Source organism: Prionailurus bengalensis, chromosome X (assembly GCF_016509475.1).
Source record: "Prionailurus bengalensis isolate Pbe53 chromosome X, Fcat_Pben_1.1_paternal_pri, whole genome shotgun sequence".
Classification (NCBI taxonomy): domain Eukaryota; kingdom Metazoa; phylum Chordata; class Mammalia; order Carnivora; family Felidae; genus Prionailurus; species Prionailurus bengalensis.
The window spans coordinates 14,584,013-14,599,805 of record NC_057361.1 but is presented as its reverse complement, the minus strand read 5'-3'; the positions used below and the strand labels follow the sequence as shown (position 1 = coordinate 14,599,805).

General features: G+C 40.2%; 1 pseudogene; it reads right to left on the bottom strand.

The window, feature by feature from the left end:
* Positions 1-14,547: 14,547 nt before the first annotated feature.
* Positions 14,548-15,248, bottom strand: LOC122476790 (annotated as a pseudogene).
* Between the last annotated feature and the right edge of the window lie 545 nt (positions 15,249-15,793).

Here is a 15,793-nt window from a genome sequence, read left to right as displayed (position 1 = left end):
GTTCACAAGACTTGTGTTTGATAAATAAGTTTATCTTTCATATGTCTTATTTTACAAATAAATACAATAAATATTTAAAATATTCTTAATACTGATGCTTTGGTTGTTCTTTTACTAATGCAATCCACAATGTTTTTTTTTTTTTTTAATTTTTTTTTCAACGTTTATTTATTTTTGGGACAGAGAGAGACAGAGCATGAACGGGGGAGGGGCAGAGAGAGAGGGAGACACAGAATCTGAAACAGGCTCCAGGCTCCGAGCCATCAGCCCAGAGACCGACGCGGGGCTCGAACTCACGAACCGCGAGATCATGACCTGGCTGAAGTCGGACGCTTAACCGACTGCGCCACCCAGGCGCCCCCACAATGTTTTTTTTAAAAAAATTAATAACATATTTTTCATCCCGTTCCATAAAAGTGGTACAGTTAGAATGTTTACTTTCTTGCTTAATAAGCAAAATGGAATAGTTGAACCCAGCAACAGTGACTTACTATTGTGGGTATAGTCATAAGGATATTGAAAACTGGAAGTGTTTTACCCTTCTTGGGTAAAAAAGAAGTGTTACTAAAGCATAATATCATTTTATACTTTAATATTTATTTAAATATATGACACATTTTTATTTGTAATAAAATAATAACATTGGGACGGGACGGGAAATTAAAAAATAATAAATTAGGGTAAAGGAGGTAGTGAGCGTGAACGTGGTTTAGATTGCCACTGTTCCGGAGTGCTGCAGAGATGGTCCTCTACTAGATGCAGAAATGATCTCTAAAGACAAGTGAAAAACAGCTGAAAATCTAAGCCTTACTGGCCAAAGGCCACGTAAACTGTTACCATATATTTAAGTAACAATGTTATTGCCACCTGCGGTACCTGCTCCGCCCCGCGGGCAAGCAGCCCCGCCCACTTACGGCTGCGCTCAGGTACGCAGGCGCAGGCTTCAAGCTGTTCCCGCCAGTGCCTCTGGTATGGCGGGAGACGGCCTCCTCGACGCGGGTGCGGCCGTGACTCAGTACCCGGCCGGGGCCTGGGCGGTCGCGGCTCCAAGGTGGCACAACTCCTTGTTTGAGGACCAGGGTCCGGCAGACGTGCACCCTGCCGAGTCACGTTCCTCAGGTGAGCAGCACCCCCGCTTGGGGCTACAGCCTCGGCCCGCCAGTCCGCGTGCTTGTTGTTGAGACCGCCCCCCCCACCCCGCCCTTTCTCAGCCCGCCTCAGATTCTCCTGAAATCCCTGCGGGCCGAGACCAGAACGGGGGCTCCCGCGAAGCTACCCACGGTGCTGGGGCACCAATTGTCGCCCGGGCTCTCTTCCCAGGGAAGGAAGGAACCTGAGGCTCAGGGAGGCCTGTCCGTGTGGTGCTCGCGGGTCCGGGTTAGGGGCGCTGCGGTCCGTGTGTAGTTCTCTTACCCATCTCGGGCGGTCTGCCTTGGTCTCTGTGGTGCAGGGGGGTGCCTCAGCCTCAGCCGGTGCTTCAAGATTCTCCCAGTGGTCTTGTTCAGGAATGGTTGTTCCAGTGAGGGACGGTGAAATCACAGACCTGTGTGTTGCCGTCTTGGTGACATCACTCTTAATTTCTGTTTTGAACCTCTACGCGCTGCGGGTAGCTTAGCCTTAGTCATTCAAGGCTTTTGAGTTTGCCGAGAATGCAAGTGAAGAGCCCAGGAGGTGAACAGAGGTAGGTCTGGGAGAATACCAGTGGGTGGGTATTTTCATCCTTTTCTCCAGAATTGATTCTAAGTTTAAGTGGTTTTATACAATGCCAAGAGTGAGGAGGGGGTTCAGAATCAGGTTATTGTCATTTTTCTTAGCCATCATCAGCTGAGATAACTACTTGACTCACCTGGTCTTTAGCCATTGACCCAGAACCATTCTTATTCTTGTCTGCAAGACCCATTCGGGTGGAGAAGCTCCTGTCTCTGCTCCTTCCAAGTTCCCTTCAAGCTGGTGGGAATCATTTTGCTGCTGCTTCATTATTTTGTGTCACAGGCCGTTTTTTTTTTTTTTTTTTTTTTTTTTTTTTTTTTTTTTTTTAAGTTTATTTGGGGGCGGGAGGGGCAGACAGATGGAGAGAGAGAATCTCAATCAAGGCTCTGTGCTGTCGTGGAGAGCCCCACACGGGGCTCCATCTCGCCAACCTTGAGATCATGACCTGAGCTGAAATCAAGAGTTGGTCACTTAACTGATTGAGCCACCCAGGCACCCCAGGAAAGGAGTTTCATCCAGTTCTCCATAGACTTCCATGTAGGACTGGGTACATAATTTGCACGGCCCAATGCAAAATGATGAATTCAATTTTGATACTGTTTAAGTAACACAGTTTTATATTTTAACATTTTATTTTGGGATAATTTTGGACTTAGAGAAGAATTGTAAAAATAGTACAGAGTTCCTATACACCCTTCACCCAGCTTCTCATAATGTTAACAGCTTTAATAACTATGGCACAATTATGAAAACTCAAATTAACATTGGTTCAATATTATTAACTCCAGACTTTTTGTATTTTGCCAGGCTTTCCACTAAAGCTCTTTTTCACTTACAGGATTCATTCCAAGATCCTCTATTGCATTTAATTCTCATGTCTCCTTACTCTCCAATCTGTGGCAGTTCTCAGTCTTCCCTTGTTCTTCCTGACCTTAACATTTTGAAGAGTATTGGTCAGTCTTTTTGTAGCATGTCCCTCAATTTGGGTTTGTTTAGTGTTCTCTTGATGAGACTGAGGTTATGCATTCTTGGGAATGATGTGCTCTTCTCAAAGTATCACAGCCTCTTGAACATTTCAATAAAAAAGTTACTGGAAGGTTTGGTAGTTTGTCCAAAGTCCTAGAGTTGCTAGCACCAAAGCCAGGACTGGACCCCAAGTCTCACTTTCATGCTAGGGTTGTTAACACAAACCTATAAATCCTTTAGTATATTTTCCCAAACTACTGACTTATTTGGCATTTGCCTTTTAAAAATGTTTATTTATTTTGAGAAAGAGAGCAAGCACGAGTTGGGGAGGGGCAGAGAGAGAGAGGGAGACAGAGAATCCCAAGTAGGCTCCACACTCAGCACAAAGCCTAACCCAGAGCTCAGTCCCATGAACCGTGAGATCATGACCTGAACCGAAATGAGGAGTCAGACACTTAACTGACTGGCACCCCAGCATTTGCCTTTTAGGATTGTGATTCCCGAGTCCTTGTTTGGTACCTTCACAGTGAAGTAGGAGAAGGGGGATACTGAACAACGGACAGATAACCTAGGAGAAAAATAGTACATACTCCAACTGCTGTGAAGTTAAGTGCTTGTGTCCCTGCTGCTTCGTGGATGGTGGTGATGATGGTCACCACTTAATGAGCTCCAGCTGTGTGCCAGGTTTCACCTAAGCATCACCACCTCCCACTTTTAGAATTTCTGCCTTGCAGAAGAGAAGCTGAGAGCCACATTTCCCATAACTCCTGTGTCAGTATGGTTCCAGTTCAGAGTTTGTTGATGAGAGGAACTTTCATGAAATTTGTGGGCTGAAGAAAAGGAGAAGCTGTTTTGCACCACAATGAGGGCAGATGTGAGATTTACGGAAGCTCCCCCTCTAGCCTGACCTTCCTATCTTTGCCTAACTCAACGGTCTGGGAGTAGCAGGTGTGCAGTAAGCAGGGGCGTTCCTCATTCACCCTGCCTTACCACACCTGGAATTCCACCATTAGTTTGATCTCTTTGGCTTGAGCCTAATTTGACCTTTTCCCCTGTAAAAATAGAGGTTCTGTCTGCATTCATCCTGTATGCTTTCATGGAGCTGAACTTATTAAATCCATTCCTCACAGTTGGTTCAGTTTGGAGTGTGAGAGAGCATGAGGACATGTTCGTTTTGAGAGAGACTTCTACGCAAAGAAATTAGTGCGATAAGTGTTGCAGCATTCTCTGCAATAGGATAAAAAATTAGAAATGTGTTAAAGAATATTTTTTAAAAGTAAAATTATGGCTCTCAGATATAAAATGAACATATGTTAGAGATTTTATTTAACTTGTTAGGGAACCAATAAGATGTCACAACCATTTCAAAGGATAACCAAACAACATATTTTTATTAGATTAGTAATATTGAAATGAAAGTGCAAATGGAGGCAAAACTGGCTCCTCCCACAGTTGGAGAAGGAATTAATTGAATCTCCACCAATTTATTTGCATGTCTATAGATAAAAATTATTTTCCATTGCTATCAGTTATATACAACTTACAGAATGGAAAATCAGAACCAGATAACCAAGAATGATGTGCTTCAAACAATGAACATTTTTCCACTGAAGCACAAATTTTTACCCAGGAGTATAAATATCCCTTAATAGGGAACTGGTAATATTAATAAACTGCTACTACACTGGGAAAAGAAACATCCATTGAAAATGTGGCAGATACTAAGGTGAAAGGGAAACCAGAGATTGAAAATACATTAAAACATTTTTTTAATGTTTTTTATCTATTTTAGAGGGAAGGGGCAGAGAGAAAGAGAGAGAGACAGAATCTGAAGCAGGCCTCAGGCTTCGAGCTGTCAGCACAGAGCCCAACGTGGGGCCTGAACCCACAAACTGAAATCATGACCTGAGCCAAAGTTGGATGCTTAACCAACTGAGCCACCCAGGTGCTCCCCAGAGATTGAAAATATTCACAATACTTATGTCTGATAGAGGACTTGTCTCCATTATATATTAAGGAATTCTATAAAACAATGAACAACCCAATTAAAAAAATGGGCAAAATTCTTGAATGGGTATTTCATAAAAGAACATATTGGAATGGCCAGTAAGCACATGAAAAAGTGCTCAACATCGTTGGTCACCAGGAAAATGCTAATTAAAATTGTAGCAAGATACCAGCATACATCCACCAGAATGGCTAATGTAAAGACAATACAAAGTGCTGATGAGGATTGGACAACTGGAAGGTTATACACTGCTGGTGGGAATGTAAAATGACATAGTCACTGGGGCAAAATGTTTGTAGTCTCTAGTAGAGTTATACACCACCTATCACCCAGCAATTATAAGTATATTCTCAAGAGAAATGAGTGCACATGTCCACAGAAAGATTTCTGAAAGAATGTTCATAGCTTCATTCCCAAGAGCACCCCCCCCCCCAAACTGAAAACAACCTACACTGTAATGGGACTACCACTTAGCAATAAAAACAAAAACAAAATCCCCTGCAAAACTACCAATACATGGAAAAACAGAAATGAATCTCAAAAATATTAGGTTGCATGAGGGGCACCTGTCTAGCTCAGTAGGTTAAGCATCAGACTTCGGCTCAGGTCATGACTTTGCGGTTCATGGGTTCAAGCCCCGTGTCGGGCTCTCTGCTGTTAGCACGGAAACCACTTAGAATCCTCTGTCCACCTCTTTCTGCCCCTCCTCCCCCTCAAAAATAAACAAACATTTAAAAAAAGGAAAAAAATAACTAGGTTGCGTGAAAGAATCCAGACACAGAGGACTGTGACTCCATGAATGTGAGATTTAACAGGGAAAACTAATGTATAGTGTTGGAAGTCAGAGTAGTGAATACTTCTCTAGGGGTGGCATTGACTGGAAGGGCCATGAGGCAGACTTTCTGGGATAATGGAAATGTTCTATGTATTGATCTGGATGTAGATCACATGGGGATATATATATGTAAAAAGTCCTCAAGCTGTACTTAAGTTATGTGCGTTTACTGTATATAAATTATACCTCAACAAATTACTGTTTAAAAAAAAAGGATGTAGCCAGTCTAGATAGACTGATGTGACAATCATGTCCTGACTCAAAAAAGGCTCGTCTCTTCAGTTTGAATAGTGAGTCACAGAACAGTAAATGTAATACAATTCCATTTACGTTATTAAAAACCATGGGTGTGGTTATGTGTAATATGTGAACGTATCACAAGAGATGGAAGATACTTGTCTGGTTTTATTGTGGCTATCCTGGGCAGTGAATAGGAATAGGTGTGGACAGGCATTCTTGTTTGAATCATTGACAATGGGAATGTATGCATAATTAAAAATAGGCCAAGTTGGGGGCGCCTGGATGGCTTAGTCAGTTAAGCATCCAACTCTTGATTTCAGCTCTGGTCATAATCTTGTGGTTTGTGAGTTTGAGCCCCATATCAGGCTTTGCACTAACAGCACGGTGCCTGCTTGGGATTCTCTCTCTCCATCTCTGCCCCTCCCCACTTGTTCGTTCTCTCTCTCTCTCTCTCTCTCTCTCTCTCTCTCTCTCAAAATTAATAAACTTAAAAAAATAGGCCAATTTTAATTAACTAATATTAGCAGAAACTGGAATACGTGCTCTAGAAGAAGCGTTGCTGAAATGGATAGTTACACAGTTGGGCCGTGCTGGTCCTGAGACCTCACCTGGATGTCTTATGAGAAAAGTTTCCTTTGGTTAAACAGTGGGATTTTTAGCAGCTCTCTATAAAGCCATAGCCAAAGATCTATGAATCCAGTCTAGGACAAAAATACAGTTTTGGTATTTCAATGCCTTCTAGCATTATGTATTTCACACTGCAGGCCATTTCCTGTCAGTGGGTGATAAAATCAGTTTAATGAGTTGAGACTAGCATTTCTTTAAGAAAAAATTTTTTAAATGTTTTTACTTATTTTAGAGAGAGAGAGGGGGGGGGAGTCGGAGAGGGGCAGAGAGAGAGGGAGACACAGAATCTGAAGCAGGCTCCAAGCTGTCAGCACAGAGCCGGATGTGGGGCTCAAACTCACAAACCGTGAGATCATGACCTGAGCCGAAGTCGGACGCTTATTCGACTGAGCCACCCAGGGACCCGTGGGACTAGTATTTCTAAGAAATGAAATAGAAAATATCACAGGACAATATTATTTTGGAAAATGTTCATCTTAGTTTTGTATTTCTACTGTATATAGGAACTGGACTGCCATGTAAAATGCTTTTCTTATTTGGATCACAATTCAAAAATATTTGAAAGCCACAGGCTCTAGTAAGTTCAGCTCTCTGCTCTGCTTAGCTCACTGCATTGACAAGTGTAGGTTTACTGGTTCTCCCTTGCTCTGTAATTTAGAGAGATTTGGGGGACAGCAGGAGTGGGAATGACTTTACCTTAGGCTACAAGGGGGACACCACCTTCCCTTTAAGCAGAGCCCCAAGTGACTCCTTCAGGGATGGCCTTTGGCATCCACATCAGGCTTAGGAGGGACTAGGGGAGGGACTGGATCATAGTGGGATTGTATTTAGTGGAATGAACATTTTACATTCCACCCATCATCTGACCCTTGAAATACTTGCTTTTTAATCCTTGAAATCCTTGTTGTTTTAAACAGAAGCTATTTCAGATGTCTGTTTAAAGGAAATGGCAGCTGCCAGCCTTCAAGATGTAGGTGATGGTAGGTTTCTTTTATTTTCCCTTTTCAAACACAGGAAGAGTGGTGTGGAGGTGTGGGAAGGGAAGAGAAAGAGAGGGGGGAGAGAATAAGAGAAGCATATATATGCATACTTATGGATACTTATGCATACTTATGGTCCAATATATTTTCCTTATCCCTAAATGGCCATATAAGGGCTCTGCTTAACTGAAACACCTGACTTGAACAGGACTATTAAAGCCCAGTCTGAGGAGGTGCTTGTACAGTTGCACTGTTAATATATTCCATTTCCCAAGACTGTTGACACTTCAAGTTTTTAATGGCACCACTTAAGTGAGTTTCCAAGTAAGGCACTTTCTCAAGAGATGTTCCTGAAATAAAATGTACATTTTAGTGGATGGCACTTTTCTGTATTAGCACTTGTGTTTTCAACCTAATTGTTGGTTTACTTAAGTGATGGATGATGTTTATTTAAGGAAGACATAACACATTGATATGTTTTTGTGATGCCTGGCCATGCAGTATCTGTACGTAAACTTACTGAGTTCCAAGAGTAATTATTGTTTAAACACCCTTTTGATCTGCCTAAGAATACCAGCCTAATAAGAAAAGCCATTACCAAATTTACCGACTGGGTTTGAGAACAGAAGTGTTCACATAAGCACACCTACCAGTTTGTCACTTTAATTAAAGGATGTTAACCAATTCTTAGACCTTAGCGTGTATCTGTGTATGCGGGTCGGTATTCTAATGTGTGATGGGTCTGATACACAAGGGTGTAGAATACTATTTGGGTCTGTTGGGGATGGAGGGGATCAAGCTTTGTTAGTTACCCTTTGTATACTAACCAGGTCATGGATGAAATTGAAGGCTGATTTTTTTTCCCCCCCTCAGATGGGCCTGTTCTTTCTAGGTATTACTCTAGAAAAGTATTTTTCAAACTTCATTCTAAGAAACCCTATGGATTTCACAAATGTTTGATTAGAGTATCATTGATAACAACATTTAAAATATTTTAAGCCTGTAATTAATGGAATTGTTAGTTTTCTTATGTGCGATGATAATGTGGTGGTGGTATATATTGTGCTTATTCTTGGGAGATGCATGCAGAAGTGTTTAGAAGACAAGTGGTGTGAGGTTTTTAATCATCCTTTCAAGTGGTACAGCAAAAGAAAATGTAGATGTGGAAGGACAAATGCTAAAATGCTAAGAATTCTTGAATCTCAGTGGGAGTATATGAGCATTTATGATATTCTTTATGTTGGCTTGACAATTTTCAAAATAAAAATTAGGGGAAATATGTATATACATGTTTTAAATACTGTATATAAATATAACTCTGTGGAGCGACCGAGTTAAATATGGCCAAATGAGAGTGCTTATTGGATCCACATGTAGGCTCCATGGGTATTGCTTGTACTTTCACGTGTCTGAGACCCGAAGGTAGATGTTTACATGCACAAGTTAATGGTGGGTGCTCTGTCGGGGAAGGCAGCGGGATTCAGCAGGAGGAGGAGCTGAGCTGTGATGCAGTACTAACCAAGACCTCAGCCCAAATCACTGGAGCTCCGCAGCTGGGATGACACTTCCTGGTTGTCCTTGAGGCAAGGGGGCCAGGGCTTCATGCCTCTTCACCCACCAGTCATTGGATGTGAGCTACCCTGGGAATGGGGAGGTAGGAGCATGTAGAGGGGCCGAGGGTGATGTAGCAGGGAGGCAGCACTCATAGCATCTGGGAGATGGATGTATCGTTCTTGAAGGGGGTTCTGGGTGGCTCGCCACAGTATCCAGTACATAGCTTTTCTTTAATTTGTTTATTGCAGTCACATTCTTGTAGATGTATCATTACTTTGTGAAGTTACAACTTTGTCAGATGTTTGTTTTGTTTTGTTTCAGGAATTCAGGCCTTTGGATTAGTGCTCATGTAAAACACCTTCTCAAACTTATGTGTACTACACTCAGTTAAATGTCCTTGTCCCCCCAAAAAGGGAACTTGTAGTAGCTTTCATTGTGTCAGTATCATATTACATACAGTTGTAGGATTTTAGGTTTCTTCTTTCCTTCTTCTCATATACTTAAAAAAAAATTTTGCTAAGCCTTGGGTGCTTCTTATCTGACTTAGAACTTACAAAATAAATTTAGACAGCATGCCACTTTTAAATCTGCTTTTTATGTTGAAGATTCAAATAAGATTATTTTGCTTAACAAGGAATTTGCCCTTTGAAAACCATTGGCCTATGATCCCTCTCCTATCTCTAGCCAAGTTCTGACTTCCAAATATGAATATGAAGTTTGAAAACAATAAAAGATAAAAAGGGAAGTTTTGTGATGCTAAGCATAACTGGCATCTGACTGCTGAGCTTCTCCGTCCTGATCATAAGTGAGCAAGAACACTGTGCCCTTTCTGCCTGCACTAGTTGCTCCCTGGAACAAGGACAAGAATGAACAAGGGAAGTTCTCTTCTGGTTGTCATTTTAAGCATTTGTTTCCTTCTCATTTTCTTTTTTCCCCTCTTTGCCACGGTTTGTGATACGTGCTTCATTTATTCAGCCAAGGGGATAACATTCTCCCACTGGAGAAGAAAAACAATAGCCCCAGAAGCAGAAGCCACGCGTTGCAAAGAACTCAAAGTCACTTTTCCTGGGGAAAAAGCTTTATCTTAGAATGGATTTGGCCTTCTAAAACATGGATACAAAGCAGGAGGGGGAGTGTAAATATAACCCCCCAAATCTCTATAAAGCTATTTAAACTGCAGAGTGGTGAAGCAAGATCTTAAATTCTTTCAGAAAATGAAAGATCTTTTTGAACTATTTTTTACTGTCCTACATGTCACTTCAAAGGAAGATTTGGCATGATCTTTAGAGACTTTGTTCTGTCCAAGGAAGGGTGTAAGGATGTTGGAAAGTATTTGAACCAAGTAACTCATCCACAGTCTCCCAGCTTTCCCCTGCATTTCCTCAGGACCGTTGTAAGGAATGAGCAATGAATGGTTGCAAATCTTCTTGTAAAGCATAAAGGGCAGAAGAAATGTTCCTTAATAATTTACTCCAGAAGTGGTATGAGAGTTGAGCTGTCTGGAGCCAGGCTTCTCTCTGATCTTACAGAGAGTGAGCAGGTTTGCCCAGAAAAGGTCTCTACTTTCAGGGAAGGTCCCTAGGGAAAGTCCACTGAAAGTGGCAGTGATGTTGAGTGTAGCAATTACCACTTGGAATCGGCGCCATGTGAACCCCCATTGCAATCTCAAGGAGCCCTTGGAGCATTGACCTGTGCAGCTTTTTAGAGCACACACGCGAATCATTTGTGATACCCATAGCATGAAGAATTGTTAAACTCTCCCTAGACCCAAGTCCTTACTAAATTCCTTAATATTCTACTCTTCTTTCTCCCTCTGCAGTCGCCCAGTATGGCACTTACTTTGTGGTGCTCTGTTGTAAATAAGGCCATTAGTTCCCTGCTATGCACACTGGGATGCTCACTACATTTTATTGTGGAATCTCTGTGTTTTAGGAGATCAGAAACAAATGTTAATGACTCCATTATCTCTGACATTAAGCAACAAGCAGAAATTGTGTAAAGCATGCATTTTTTTTCCACAGTGAGATTTTCTTAGTTTGGTTTCCTGTAGAAGTCGACCTGAGACAAAGATTCAAGTGCAAATGATTGAATTGGAAGGGGAAGGAAACACTGGAGAGAAATGAGAAGGGCAAGGGAAGGAGCCATTATAGTGTGCTATTTGACCTTAAGCCTGCTGGGGATCACTGGGAAGGGTGTAGAAAATGTGCCTCAAGGTTCTGCCACCTGAGGGTGAGAAAGCTGAAGCATTTATATAGCAAATCCACTGAGTTCTGGGTTGAAGACTGTTAGGTTAATTTCCCAGCACTTTCAACCTGCTACCCTGGTGGCAAAATAGGCTTTAAAATGCTGGTGGGTTAGGGGTATGAGTGGGTGCTACAAAGATGCTATTGGATATCCAGAATACCATTCAGATAATTTTCAACAAGCTCTGGTACCTCTACCACCAAAGAATTGTTTTTTTCTGGTAATGAGTGGAAGGCGGGTTTCATTTACTTGAGTTTAATAAATAAGAACAATATTTTTTTCACCTTGCAAGCTTATGAGAAACAAGTCAATTAATATCTGAACATATAACAGAAATAGAAGATGGCAGTTGAAATGATTTGACAGTTTGCAACTGGATAGGAAAATGAATCAAAGAAAAGCAGTAAACTGTAAAACTATTGCAGTCATTTCCCATTTTATTGAGTTTTAAAGTGGTTTTGCTTCTGAACCCCAAAATGTGACTTAGTTTATGTTGTATTTTCCAGTTTCCAGTGACTTAGTTTATGTCATATTTTCTGATTAATCAGAAAGCCTTCTTGGAATCTGACATGATTAAGTTTTTGCAATTGTTTTTTTTTTTTGTTCTAAGAGAGAGACAATGCCTGCACATGCATGTGTGAGCAGGGGAGCGGCAGAGGGATAGAGAGAGAATCTTAAGCAAGCTCCACGCTTAGTGCAGAGCCTGACTTAGGGGTCGATCCCACAACTCTGGGATCATGACCTGTGCTGAAATCAAGAGTCAGATGCTCAACTGACTGAGCCACCCAGGCACACCTTGCTTTAAAAAAAAAAAATAATGTTTATTTATTTTTGAGAGAGAGAGAGAGACAGACAGAGTGCAAGCATGGGAGGGGCAGAGAGAGAGGGAGACACAGAATCCAAAACAGGCTCCAGGCTCTGAGCTGTCAGCACAGAGCCTGATGTGGGGCTCAAACCCAGGAACCATGGGATCGTGACCTGAGCCCAAGTCTGACGCTTAACCAACTGAGCCACCCAGGCACCCCCCCCCCCCGTTGCTATTTTTAATATGTATATTTTTGGCCCACCTGATTGGTAACTTTTTGAAAGAAGTTAATAAAATCTTCAATAATGGTGAATATCTTATAAAAATGTTGCTTTATATATTTTGAAACTATGTTATTAATGCATAGAGGTTCAAAATTGTTAAAGCTACTTGATAGATTGTTCTTTTTATCATCAAGTAAGGTCCTGCTTTATTACTACTAAGTCTTTCCCCTTTAAATTTTGCTTTGCTTATATTAATCTTGCTAGATAGATTTTTTATTATTTGGTATATTTTTTCCTGTTCCTTTTATTTTAGCTTTAGTATGTCCACTGTGTTTTAGGTGTGCCTTTTGTAAAAAGCCTATCTCTAGCTTTTGTTTTCACCCGCTCAATATAAACAGACTTACTTATCTATTAAAGATAGTGGTTAAAGACATAGATTACTGATACATTTGGGTTTAATTTTTGCTTTCTTGTTCCTGTTTATTTAAGTTTTTTTTTCTTCTTTTGGTTTGGAAGTTATCCATCTTATTTCTTTATCACTTATTTTATGCTCTTAGTTTCCATTGCCTTAAAAGGCATGGAACATAGCTTTTATGTTGTTGATGAGAGATATTTACTGCAGGGTTAATTATCTTTCTTTTGCTTGGAATACAGTAAAAGCATGGTATTTATTTTGTGGAATAACATTCACTGCATATTGAAGGATGCTGCTGTGTACCTAATGACCTATAGTGTATATGTTGCTTTACTTTCTGCTCAAAGAGAATGTAGAGGCAAGCTAGTGAAATCTTCCCAAACTTTCTCTAATGTTTTTATCCACAGAACTCAGCTGACCTGCCCCTCTTCTTCCCCTTTGTCTTTTCTTGTGATTTTCCTCCAGTTGCCTTTGAAAAGGAGCCTTACATAGTATGACAGAAAGTTGCAAGAGGTAGCATGAAGGAAAGTTCAGTATATCAAGTTATGAAACTTCAGCTACCCAATTCTATGAAGTTAATAGTTTTTAAAGAGAACCTTTTTTTCTCTTTATCCATTTGTGTGGCTGCTTTGTCCTGTGCCACATACACCTTCAGCTGACTTTTGAAATTCTGCTATTTTGGGGGCCATAATTTTGACTGATAGGCCTATAATTAGTAAGTCCTCATTAAATACTCTGTCCTGAGTATTTCTGTGGGGTGGAATAGAATGTTCTTAGCAGCTGCCAGGGTGATAACAGTCTTGCAAATTGGCATGACTCCAAAAGTAACCGAAGAACTTTATAAAGATGAAAATGAAACAGAAAAGCATAGCAGTAGCTATAGCAAGGGAGAAAATAGTATGAAGGTCCATGGTCACCAAAACTAAGGAGTTCTTTTCCTTGGTTTATCCATAATGTTGAAAAGTTGATACTCTTAGTTTTTGTCCCACCCATTTGAAGTCGTGCTTCTCCTGGTCCTTTGTCCTCCTGCCTCTTAGCTACAGGTGTTTCTCAAGTGTTAATCTGGAGTCCTCTTCTCTCTTCCCTGATCCTCCCCCACACAGAGCATTCCATCCCAGTGGCTTCATATGTAAGCTTTTTGTTGATGACTCCCAAATCCACACCTCTGGCTTCTACGCAAGCTCCAGCGCCACATTTTTAATTGCCTGTTGAACATATACCCCCAGAACTCTTCCTTAAGCCTTGACTCAATACCCCTAAAGCCATACTCTTTCCTTAAAATCAATGTCCATACTTTATGACTCAGTATTTCTGCTCCTATATATGTAGCTAAAAGAAATGTGTGCACAGTGCACCAAAAGACCTGTATAAGAATGTTCAAAGAGCATGACACATCATGATCAAGTAGGCCTTCACCCAGGAATGCAAAGTTGGGTTAAAATTTAAAAATCAAGCAGTTTAATTCATCACATTAATAGAATAAGGGGGGGGATCATGCGATTATTGAACAGATGAAGAAAGATCATTTGACAGTATTAAACATTCTTTCATGATTAAAAAACTCTTAGCAAAATAGAAGAAAAGAACATTACTTTTTTCTTTTAAACTTTAAATCCAATATAATTAACATACAGTGTTCTATTAGTTTCAGGTATACAATATAGTGATTTAACAATTCTTTTTTTTTGACACTTGATACATTTTTATTGAACCTTTTAGTTTACAACCTGAGGTAAAAGGAAAATCAGTTCCCCATAACCAATATTTTATGCAGCTGTAGTAAAATATTTCACACTTTAGGGAATTATGATGGATTGCATATCTTAAAAGTTGGGGATAGAGTAAATAATATTTGACTTCTTGAATTTTCCAGTTGACTCTTCCCTTACAATAGTAACCAGCTCAAATTAGTTATATAAGTTTCTTCAGGGCCATGTTTTATTGTTGCTGATGTCTTTATACCTGAAGCATTGCTATTTCAAAGAATATCCAGTAATTCCACTTTAAGAATGAGTTTTGCATTTGGTGGAATTTTGGCATCAGGCTGTCCTTTCTTTCCATAAGCCCATTCTGGCTCAATCTCTAGTCGAGCCTTTCCTCCTTTACTCATGGTCAAGAGAACTTCATCCCATCCTCTGATAACTTTGCCTGTTCCAACCTTAAAACTTAAAGGCTTGGCATTTTTCTTCTTCTTTGAACTTGTTTGAATATTAATATCATAAACAGTCCTATCCTATAGTGTTCCTGTATACTAACAGTGAACAACCTGTCTCTTTTGGGGAAAGTTGGTTTTATCTCCATTTTTAAGAACAGAATGTATTTTGGTGGACCCTCATTTAGAGTCTCTTCAGGCTTGGTTTCTTTGGGTTTGTCTTCATTAAACTTCACATTTTTCACCTGCTCAGATACTTATACTTTCAGTACCCTTGAAACTCATTCAAAAAGATGATTATAGGCTGAAACCAAATGGTCCCTGTTAGCTGTTTTGGCCACATTTTTAATGTTTACTAATAACTTATGTTCTGAAAGAAAGAAATCTGAGCTGTGGTCCTGTAGAAACTTGATAATGTCCTTCTTGGGTAGCTGCCCATTGCACAGCTACTCTATGGTCCAGTGCTGCTGTGGAACAGTCACTGCCATCTTCACCTGCTTGTGATTAGAAAATTCTATACATTACCCAGTGCTCATCATGATACGTGTACTCTTAATCCCTTCACCTGTTTCATCCATTCCCCCACCCATTTTCCCTCTGATTACTGCCATGTTGTTCTCTGTATTTCAGAGTGATTTTTATTCTTCTCTTTTTTCTTCGTTCATTTCTTAAATTCCATATATAAGTGAATTTATATGATATTTGTCTTTCTCTGATTGACTTATTTCACTTAGCATTATACTCTAGATCCATCCATGTTGTTGTAAATGGCAATATTTCATCTTTATGGTTTAGTACTATTCCATTGTGCGCATATATATATATATATAATGTGTGTATATATATATATGTATATGTGTGTGTGTATATATGTATATATATGTGTGTGTATATATATATATATATATATCATATTCCATTGCATGCATGCATACCCACACACACACACACGCCCCATGTCTTCTTATCTTTTCATCTGATGGACACTTGGGTTGCTTCCATAATTTGGCTATTGTAAATAATGCTGTAATAA